A 12099-nucleotide genomic window follows, 5' to 3' on the forward strand; every position below is an offset into this window, starting at 1 on the left:
CCAGAATGTCACCACAAAATATGTCACTTTGGCAGAAGGATTATTTTAAGCTAAAGGCACTTGAAAAACAGCAAATGCAAGAAGGATGATCTGACCTACCCTTCTCTTCTTAAAAGCAGGGGATAAAACTCCCATGTGAAAGATGCTCTCCCTGCACTGGGGAAAAGGAAACATCCTAGTCAGCAGAAGTGGAGAGCTGAGGCTAAGAGAATTCTCTACCAACAGACCTTGTTAAAATGACTCTTTTCATCCTTGAGCCTCCCCGTATTTTTAAGTTACTTTTTCACAATTGCTTCTAATTGTTCAACCTAGTATAAAAGCATATGGGTTTTGCTACTTCTTTGGTCTTCACTTCCTTATGAAGGCCCTCGTGTTACATAAATAAATAAATAAATAAATAAATACTGGTATATTTAAATAAATATTAAATAAATAAAACTGGTATGATTTTCTCCTGTTAAATCTGCCTTATGTCAGTTTAATTTTTAGACTTGACTGGAAACTCTAAGGGGGCAAAGGTAGTTTTGCTTCCCCTACAATTACCTCTGAAAAATAATAGCTTTGCCTCTGTTAAGAAGTGGTCAGAATTTTCTGTTGTCCTCTCCTTTGAAATGTCAGGTAAATCTATAGAAGCAGAGGGTTGTGAAGCTATATGTCAGGCACAGACACATAGGTAGACTCACCTTTTCAGAGGCAGATGTGACATAGGTGGGGTACTGGCAGGAGCTGCCGGTGGGTTTCTTGACAGTCAGCTGCCATTACATTACCAATGGCAAATGTTGCTGTCCAACGTTTATATAACAAGACCCTGCCTATTAAGTGTGCAGTGATTGTTAAATTGTCAATAATGAGATTCTGGAGGCTGTAAAAGTCAAAATAGCTTCCTGTTTCTCTCTCCTCAAAGCAATTTTTCCCCCTTGGGTGTTATGTAATAAACTTTGTGGGAGCAATTGGTTATCGTGGTAAAATCTACTTCCAAGTAAGAGAATAAAAGATTGAAATTGATAAAAAGCAGTTACATTTGATCAAAAATGATACCTTTTGTGTAAACAAATATGTGTGTGTGTGTGTATATATATATATATATATACACATAGAAAATCATTTGAAAAATGTACATAAAGATATTAACAGTAGTTTTGTATGGGTAATGACAGAACTACTTTGAAAAGTATTCATTAGCTTTATAGTGGCATAATTTGCATACAATAAAATACATGAATTTTAAGCATACAGTTTGATGAATTTTGACAATGTGTACACATCTGTAATCACTCCCATGACAAAAACTTTCTCCATGCCCCTTTTAATCAGTTCTCCTCCCCAACTCTTCAGCCTGAAGCAACCACTAATTTGCTTTTTTGCACAAAGTATTTTGAATTTTCTTCCTTTTGCTTATCTGTATAATATTCTCCAGTGACCATATATCTCTTTTTCAACAAAGAAAAAAGCTACTTAAAATTTAAGCTATTTGTGAGAAGCTCACAGCCAGCATAATACTCAGCAGTGAAAAGTTGAAAGCCTTCCCACTAAAATCTGGAACAAGACAAGGATGCCCACTCTCACCACTTCTTTTCAACATAATATTGGACTTTCTAGCCACAGCAAGAAAAAGAAATAAAAGGGATCCAAATTGGAAGAGAAGAGGCAAAATTGTCACTATGTGCAGGTGACATGATATATATGGAAAACCCTAAAAGCTCCACACAAAACTACTAGAGGTGATAAAGGAATTTGGCAAGGTAGCAGGATACAAGATTAACACACAGAGATCAGTTGCATTTCTTTACACTAACAATGGAATGTCAGAAAAAGAAAGTAAAGAAATAATCGCCTTTAAAATCACATCCAAAACAATAAAATACTTAGGAATAAATTTGACCAAGGAGGTAAAAGACTTATACATAGAGAACTACAAAAGACTGATTAAGGAAATTAAAGATGACATTAAAAAAATGGAAAGGTATCCCCTGCTCTTGCATTGAAAGAATTACTATTATTAAAATGGCCATACTACCCAAAGCAATCTGCAGATTTAACGTGATCCCTATCAAATTACCCAGGACATTTTTCACAGAACTAGAACAGATAATCCAAAAATTTATATGGAATCACAAAAGACCCAGAATTACCAAAGTAATACTGAAAAAAAAAGAACAAAGCTGGGAGAATAACCCTCCCAGACTTTAGACAATACTACAGGGCTACAGTAATAAAAACAGCATGGGATTGGTACAAACACAGACATATGAATCAATGGAACAGATTAGAGAGCCCAGAAATAAACCCACAGACTTACAGTCAATTAATCTTTAACAAAGGAGACAAGAATGTACAATGGAGAAAGAAAGTCTCTACAGCAAATGGTGTTGGGAAAACTGGACAGCCATATGTAAATCAATGAAGTTAGAACACTCTCTCACACCATACACAAAAATAAAGTCAAAATGGCTTAAAGATTTAAATATAAGACAGAACACGATAAGTCTCTTAAAAGAAAACATAGACAAAACGTAATCTGACATAAGTCTTACCAGTGTTCTCCTAGGGCAGTCTACCCAAGCAATAGAAATAAAAGCAAAAAGGAAAAAGGAACCTAATTAAACATACAAGCTTTTGCACAGCAAAGGAAGCCATAAGCAAAACAAAAAGGCAACCTACAGAATGGGGGAAAATATATAGCAAATGATGCAACTGACAGAGACTTAATTTCCAGAATATATAAACAGCGCATACAACTTAATAACAACAACAAAATCCAACCCAATCCAAAAATGGGCAGAAGTCCTAAACAAGCAATTCTCCAATGAAGTCATACAAATGGCCAATAGGCCATCATTCAGAAGTCCACAAAGGATAAATGCTAGAGAGGCTGTGGAGAAAAGGGAGCCCTCCTTCACTGTTGGTGGAAATGTAATTTGGTGCAGCCATTATGGAAATCAGTATGGCGATTCCTCAAAGAACTAAAAGTAGACTTACCATATGCTCCAGCAATCCCACTCTGGGGCATATATCTGGAAGGAATTCTAATTTAAAAAAATACATTCACTCCAATATTCATAGCAGCACTATATACAACAGCCAAGACATGGAAACAAACTAAATATTCATCAACAGAGGACTGAATAAAGAAGCTGTGGTATATGTATACAATGGAATACTACTCAGTCATTCAAAAGAATAAAATAATGCCATTTGCAGCAACATGGATGGATCTAGAGAGCATCATTCTAAGTGAAGTAAGCCAGAAAAAGAAAGAAAAATACCATATGATATCAGTCATATGTGGAATCTTAAAAAAAAAAAAAGAAAAGAAAAAAAGAAGACAGTAATGAATTCATCTACAAAATAGAAACAGACTCATAGACATGGTAAACAAACTTATGGTTACAGAGGGTGGGGGAAAGGGGCTGGGAAGGGATAAATTGGGAGTTGGAGATTTGCAAATATTAACTGCTGTATATAAAATAGATAAAAGCAAATCTCTTCTGTATAGCACAGAGAAGTATATTCAATATCTTATAATAACCTATAATGAAAAAGAATATGAAAACAAATATATGTATGTATACATATGACTGAAACATTATGCTGCACATCAGAAATGGACACATTGTAACTGACTATACTTCAATAAATAAATAAATTTATTTATTTATTTAGTTTAAAAATAATTTTGAAACTATGTTAAAAATAGGAAAGAAATGCAAAAAATTAATCTATGAGATAAGGTTATTTAAAAATTGATTTATATATCTCTCCCCCAAAATATGCACCAAAAGGTAGGATTTCCATTTTCCTACTTTGCCCCCTGACTCTAAAGGACACCCCCATCCACCTACCCAGCCATAGTCTAGACAATTAACTGACCCAGAGTCACTCAGACCAACCTTGCCCCCAAAGTTGGGAACTCCCCACCCCCTTCATGAATCAGTATCCTCTAGGGGCTATAACAATCTTCTCACCCAAATTGGAAAAAAGAGAGACAGCCTCCTTTTCAGAAGGTTGTAGGTATATGACATGACATTGATGTAATTTATCATTTAAGACAATCATTTAAATTACTCCTTTTCCTTTAACTCTGTTTGAAATACCTCCCAACCATCAAGTGGTAATTAAACACAGTGGAAGCCTAACGTGTTCCAAATATGTCAAAAAGATTGCTTTCTGTGGATAGCTCTCCTGCCAAACCACTGGAAGCACTCTAAGATTACAGGAAATGAAGAAACAGCGGTGAATGACACAGGCAGGATCTTGGGATTAGGTTAGGATGCTGTAGACCTAGGAAGCTGGTGGCTTCTTTACCTACAGCGATTTTGAAGAAGATCCTAGAATAGGTATTGGGTACAGAGAGTACTTGCTTTAAAGCCAAAACAAATTATCAAATATTTATGGAACACCTGCCTGCCTAATATCCAGATACAAAGTCCTCCTTTGTACCAAAGCACCATGTACCTTCAGGTAATGCAGCCTAGTCACCCTCATGAGAACAAGCGATTTTATTTAGCTAACATTGCCCTAAGGGAGTAGGGATACAATAAATATTACTGCTCACCTGATGTCAGAACTTCCCATATATTATTTTTCTTAATTTTCTCCATTTCACAGATGAGGAAATCAAGGCTTTGAAGTCTTAAGTAAGTTGCCTGAGGCTGCATGGAAAGCAGCAGAACTGGAATTTAAACCTCCAAAGCCCTGCACGCATGAAAGCCTCATGCCTGTTTGCTCTGCAAATAAAGGCAGCAGCGCCCTTTAGTCTGCTTATTAATCTTGTATTGAAAGCGTTTGCAGAGAGTTCTCCTGGATGGTTGTAAGGCTGATGCTTGCACCTTCCTCTTCTCTGCGAATATTTCTTCCATTCATTTCCTCTTGATTGCTCAAGTGTGAGATCAAGTAAAAACTGACTGCTTTTTATTTATTTGTCTACTTGTTATTGAGAAAACACTATCACCATGGAGAAAGGGAACAATTCAAATAAATGTCTCTCTCGGTTCCTTTGCTCTGTTTACACCAACCTGTTAGACTGATTTCTTCACGGAGGAATTGGTTCGTTGTTAGAACGTGGTGCAGACAGAGCAACTGCTTTTCCCTCAACCTCTGAATTAATAAGATTAATTAATATAGTTCATATTTATTCTTGTTCTGGTAGTTTTATGTGGAAGATGGGAAAGTTTTTTTATGTGCTAAGCACTAAGTGTTTTACATAGATTACCTCATTCCTATTATTAACAGTCTTGTTTTTCAATTTAGAAAGTGGCTTAGAGAGATTAAATAATTTGTTGAAGATCACAGAGCTGGTAATTGCTCAAGATCAACAGAGCCATGTTTCAAATCCAGGTCGTGTGATTCCAGAGCTGTTGCACTTGTACTACGCTCCTTCCCAAATTCAGCTGGGCTCTTACGGGTTGTCATACGGAAATCATTCAAGTAACATGAATATATTTGACGTTTCCTTCAAAGAGCTTTGCAAAAACTGTGGAGGGGGAAAAACAACAACAGAGATCAAACAATCTTAGAAATAAATGAGTCAAATGGAAAGAGAAGAAAACAGAGGCCTGTTAAGGAAGAGGGAGTGGAATGGGGTTGGGGACAGTAGGGATCTTTATTTTTTCCTTTTTAAAAATTTTGTATTGGAGTATAGTCAGTTTACCATGTTCTGTTAATTTCTGGAGTATAGAATAGTGATTCATTTATACGTAGATATATATATATTCCTTTTCATACTCTTTTTCATTATACGTTATTACAAGATACTGAATATAAATCTCTAACCATCACTGCTTAAGGCAGGGAGTTACGTTGATGCTTTAAAGGAGATTTGGCAGAGAGTTACAGGGCATGAGCCACTGTTTGGCTGGCGTGTGGCTTCTAAAAGTCTTTTGTAAAGAGAAGTGTCAGAAAGAATGGGAAGAGTGAGACTGAAGGGATGGGCTTTTAAAGTGATTAATTGGCAAGGACTATATTCATTTGCATGTAAAAGTGCTGACAAGATGGATAAGAAATCACTTTAATCCCTTTGTGGTGCTGCCTCACGTAGTCCTGGTCACGTAAGGTTAGAACAGCTGGTCTGAATGGAGCACGAGTCTAATAAGGTCACAGTCATATAAGTCATAGTGACTGTTTACAACAGAAGACATTTTGTCCACCTGACCATACTCACCCAGCCACCTGCAGAATACTGGTGACAAAGGATTCTGAGTGAGAGAACATGTACAAATCCACTGCCATTCTCACACAAAGGCTTAGAGATACTTGCCAGTGTTCAATAACAGGATCTTTTAATGGTACATAAGCAAGTTTTTATTGAGCACATACTATATGTTGGGTTATGGGAATAACTATAGTTATTATTAACTTAGGCCTGAAATCCTGATGTCTTTTAAAATTTATTTATTAATTTTTTATTTTTATTGAGTTATAGTCAGTTTACAATGTGTCAATTTCTGGTGTACAGCACAATTTTTCAGTCACACATGAGTATGCATATATTCATTTTCATATGCTTTTTCAGCATGAGCTACTACAAGATCTTGTATATATTTCCCTGTGCTCCTGATAGCTTTTTAAAAAAATGTTTCTCACATTGATCTTTTCCTGTTTCACTTGTTACTGTCTTGGGTCAGGACCTCATAGCTCACATCAGGATTATTGTCAGAGCCTCCTAAAATGGCATAGGAAAAAAATTAATTAATTTACAACTGAAGGCACATCATTTAGTTCAAATCAATCACAAGGCTCAGACCCTACCAGAGACTAACTGCCCTTAAATCATTGCCTTGGTCATGGTGTTCATCTGTCTTCTCAAGAACACCCAGGATTTGCCCATTGAGTTTAATTCACAGTTTGGCTTTAGTCCCACCTTGCATTGTGGCCCTACTCTACCTGTCCAGTCTCATTTTTCTCGAGTTCCCAAAGCACATCCTCTCCTCTAGATAAACCCAACCCCTGACAACTGTCTCCTCCTATGGTACTCAGATCTGCCTCTGAGACTTCGCTCATGCTGTTTCCTTCTCCTAGAACAACTTTCCTCCTGTTCCAACTGTCTACATCCCACCTATCTCTGCCTCTTAAATGAAGCCTTTTGGCTGTTCCAGTTTTCATTTATCATCCCTCTCTGAGCTGATAGTGAAATTATAATGCCACCCATAAATTAGTGCTTAATTATAGAACTTCAGATTTGAAAAGGACTTTAAGATCATACAATTATACTTAGTCTTTGTACAAATCTCCTCTACCACAGCCTTCTCAGTGACCTTTTGCTCTTTGCTCAAATACAGATCTTATAAATACAGATCTCGCCGTCTTTACATTCATTCATTCATTCATTCAACTGATACTCAGTGAACACACGATGTTCCAGGGATGGCACAAGGGGCTGGGAATTCAACAGTGAACAGGATACAAAAATCCTTGTACCATCATGAAGATAATATCACATAGTAATAAATGCTAAAAGAAAATAGAGTGTTGCATTAGAGAAAGACTGGAGATGCTAACTTAGATAGGGTGACCAGAAAAGGCCTCTCATAAGAAATTACCTTGATGCTGAGGTCCTTAACGATAAGAAGAGGCCAGCCACGTGCACGTCTGGGAGAAAAGTTGTTCAGACAGCAGGACCAGCAAGTGCATGGCTTTGAGGCGGGTTGGGAAGAATGGCAGTGGATGAGGTGTATCAGTGGGTGGGAGAGCAGTGGGTGGGAGAGCAGTGGGTGGGAGAGCAGTGGGAGGGTGGCTGGAGAGGAAGTCTGGGCAGAACCTGTAGAACTTACTGGCAAGAGGTTTGTACAACACAGTTTGTACAACACAATTTGAGCTGAATGTGGTTCACTGTTTTCCATTCCTTTATCCTACCTCTGCCTCTAGACATCATATAGATCAAGTATAAACACTCCTCTGGAGAATATTCTTTTATATATTTGAAGATATCTATCCTGTCCCCAGTGCACCTTCTCAAAGATAAACATTTACATTTCTTTCTACTGTTCCTTCTACTGTCTCAGAAGCCACCTTTATTCTGGCCAATTTCTTCTGCACATCCTCCACTCTTCCTATATTCCTCAAAGATGGTACCGAGGCCACTAACATAGGATGAAGTAGGCCTATTTCCTTACTCTTTCTAATATATTCTATCCATACATCTCAATATTATACTAGTTTCTTCTTCTTTTTAATTTTTTTCAACCAATTATATTGTTTAGTCATATTGAGTTTTCTGCCATAACCCCTGAGTCATTTTCTATAGCATCTGCTGTTAAATTATATTTCTCCTCTGTGATGGCCATTGTGGCTTTTTGCTGTTGATTTTGGATTCAAGGGAAGAGCCTTACATTTGTCTTTATTATATTTAATATTATTTGATTTAACCCATCACACCAGCCTTTCAAGTTTCCTTGGGATGCAATTTCATCATCTCCTAGATCTACTGGTTTTTTTTTTTTTACCTGCTTGTCATATACAAACTTAATAAATGTATTTTCTGGATGTTCACCAAAGTCATATAAAAATGCTTATGAAACAGGGCTAAGACTCAACTTACAAGATCTTTAAAGTCACGGGCTGTCTCTCTTGTTCATTGTTGTTCCTTCTGCTCATCACATTGTCCAGGAGAGTATGTTTGATGCATTAAATTGGAAAAAGTGCTCAGGGTCTTCAGTATGATACCAAGAACCTTGTTGCAGATTGACACAAATTCATCTTGACTACCCCTTGGATAATGCATAAATTCATTGGACTACACTCACATTCAGCCAACATTACCGCCTTGACCACAGGATATCAAGAGAGACCTTTGTTTTGTTGCTGCCCAAGGATTTGCTACCTACTACAATTTTACGATCCACTAGTCTTGTAACTCTTGTCAAAAACGGAAATGAGGCAGTCAGAGATGCCTGACTCAGAGAACCTGGTTCACGCGGACACGTGCAGATTGTCTAGCTGATTGTTTTCTAAGTGCTTACAACCTGGCCCTTTAAAGATCCACTGCAGGGTCATTCCAGGGATTACATTTGAGACCATACTTTCCATTCAGTTTTGGAAATTAGATGATATTTGTCCACCCATAGTTCCTCAAAGAGCTCTGGTCTTTCAGTAGTTTTCACTGTTATTTATCAGGCCTGGAAACATGAACTCTTCATAGGGAGCTGTGTGCTCTCTTAAAATTGCTTTGCAGGGATCTTTAGTTGTCCCTGACCATTTTTTTCCCTGCCTTCTCAATTTGAAAACCATTCATCTTTACTGAAAAGACAGAAATAAAAGAGGCAAAGAGGTTTCTGGCATTCACAAATATTTGTTCCAATGTAATCTTGATTAAATATAAAACATTTTTTGTTAACCTTAGCATCTTTTGCAACAAGTAGCCACTGAGGTTTCGTATAATTCCGTATGCAGGTTGGTACCATTCTTCTATTATTCTTTGTTCATTGATCTTTTTCTCTTTTGCTTTGTATACACTTAATTTATATATAAGCTTGTGAAAAATCATATTGTATAATTGCGTTGCTTTCGCCCTTTCTTCCTCGCGGAGAAATCACATAGTTAGAATTTCAGTTTTGGTAACTTCTTAACTTCTTGAGCTGTGTTCCCTTTAAGAGTCTTCTGCCATGAAATCATATTTTCTCTTGTACCTCAACCTCAGACTTTCTAAGCTTGGACTATGGTCTGCTTTTCTGTCCCTGATGATCATCCAGGCACATTTTTCTCCTGGGACACTGTTACTTTCATTTTACCAACAAACTCCTCCTTGCTGGCAAGTCTTAGGTTCAGAGTTGAAATTCCTCTAGGCGTTTCATCTACTCTTTGGGAGATGAAATTATTCGCGTATTAAGCCAAAAGTTAATCAAGAATTATTTTAACTGGTGAGACTCTTAGTAAGTGTCGCATTTTCAAATTAGACATTTGAAGCTGTATCATAACTCTTTCTTATGCCTTCCCACCAAGTCTTTCCTGTTGCTTCCTGTGAAAGCATATTTACCGTGCTGTGCTACAATCTCAAATGTATTTCCTTTATAACTCATATTGTGTTAGTATGTAAAACACCTGAGATTATGAGACTGTGAGACTTGTTTAGGACACATTTCTCAATTATTATTTTTATTGAAATGATTTGGTACCATATTCACACTGTCATTCTTGTTTCTACATAATTTAGACACGAATTATTTCCTTGCAAGAAACAGGTACCTACTCAAACTAACTTAAACTAAACATGGGGGATATAATGACAGAATATAGGGGTTTGTCACAGAATATGTGACCAGGGAGAATAGCTGGGCTCCACAAGGAACTCAGCTGACATCTGGACAGTAGAGATCTGATATCACTCTCTGCTCCTTTGATCTTGAGGTTCGTTTGCACCATCCTCTAGCTTCTGCAGCCCAGCATGCACTGTTTCAGAGTGCCCAAGACAGAAAGTGGTATGTTATCTCCAGTGGACATAACCCTCCAGATCAAGTGCCCAAGTTCTCAGTCTTGGTATCCCTACTTTAAACTCTCTCCCATATCTGATTGCCCTGGAATGGCCTATGACTTATTTTCTTTGCTATCACAAGCTCACTTGGTTCGGCCATTTGGAGCTAGAGCAGAAGGGGTCACTTGATACAAACGGACTGGGGGAAATACCTCTTCTAAGAAAGGGTGTGAGGCACAGCAGAAAAATGACTTGGAGTTTCCATGTTAGCACTACCATCCTAATGATTATTGCCATAAGTTTATTTCTGTTTTTAATTTCTTTTCTGCATGATTACAATAAGTAGTTTATAGACAAACCCAGTCTTGCATGTCTGTGTAAGATACATTCCCATCTTAGACATGGGTCTTTAATTTCAGTATTTTAAATCATGATTTAGAACTTAAATTTTGTTCATTGATATCTCCCATATTCTCTTCTTTCTCCCAGAGAACAAATAAGAGCATTGCCTGTATTCTCAGATGTCTCCATTTCCTTCTCGGGATATTAGTACTCTAAAGATACATCCCCACTGTCCCTACAGGAATCAGCATGACTGGGTAGCAATCCTGGGCATATGCTAGAGGAAGACAGTGATACTCTCTCTCCCGTGGTTTACCGTAGCTGCCTCTAAGCTCTACCGCAGGGAACTGCCAGCACCAAGATACATTCCTTCATCCCCAGGTCAGTGTTTGATATCCTTGTACTATGAGGGCCATTCAATTCTAGCATCTTTTCCCTTCCTCAGGGGAGGTCTAACCACGTCCCACCTCTCCTTCAGTAAGAAGCACGTCCTTAATGTGCATTCCCAGGGAGATAGCACCTTCTTTTTCTCCTCTCCGTCACATTCCTATACTCTTTATTTTATGGATTCTGATTTTGATTTTCTTCTCCTTCAGACTGTTCTGTTGTGCTTGAGATGAAACCACTTTTCCTGAAGGTTTGGATTTACTTTTGTGGGGAAGCTCATACCTATTGCTTATTTTTGTTCAATAGAATTTCTTCACGTTTGCTTTTCTTTTTCTTTTTCATCCTTTCCTCTTTGTACTATTGGACTAAGTTTTGACCCTCTTCATCTTTAAAGTCAGGATCTTTTACTTCTAAATTTCTCTTCTAACCTGATTTTATTGGAATTATTTATGCTTCTATGCTTCATGTAAGGCTAAAACATTTTTTCAAACCTCTTTTTATTTCCCATCATGTAAGTTAACTAGCTAGTATTCAACATTCCTATAGCTTCTGCTTGCTTCTGACAGAAAGACAAACTTAGCTTTTTCTCTGACTTTCGTTGAGCCAGCGTCATTATGTCCCATGAATTTTGGTTGATTAAGATATAAAGATATGTATTATCCTATATCACATCATTTTTAAAAACTTGTCTCTTGGAATAGAAGTTATTTAGAGGTCAGATAGACCTTTGTGATACTGGGCAAGTTACTGAAACTCTTTAGGCCTTGGTTTCCATGTCAGTAAAATGGGGATCATAACAGTTTCTACTGCATAGCATTGTTATGAAGAGCAAATAAGAAAATGTGGGTTGACTCTTTACTACATAGTAAATGCTTAATAAGTGCTAGCTTTAGTTATTGTTGTGATTCTTTTGTTAGATTGTAAGCTTCTTGAAGTTAGGAACTATATTTCAAATTTTATTAAGT

At 37.3% G+C, this 12099-nt stretch overlaps 1 protein-coding gene across 7 annotated transcripts in view; it reads left to right on the plus strand.

Annotated features, from left to right (window-relative positions):
• The window catches only part of LOC102527220 (uricase), a 93676-nt gene that overhangs the window by 37708 nt on the left and 43869 nt on the right, over nt 1-12099 (plus strand). The window lies entirely within an intron of this gene.

This window comes from Vicugna pacos, chromosome 13 (genome assembly GCF_048564905.1).
Source record: "Vicugna pacos chromosome 13, VicPac4, whole genome shotgun sequence".
NCBI lineage: Eukaryota > Metazoa > Chordata > Mammalia > Artiodactyla > Camelidae > Vicugna > Vicugna pacos.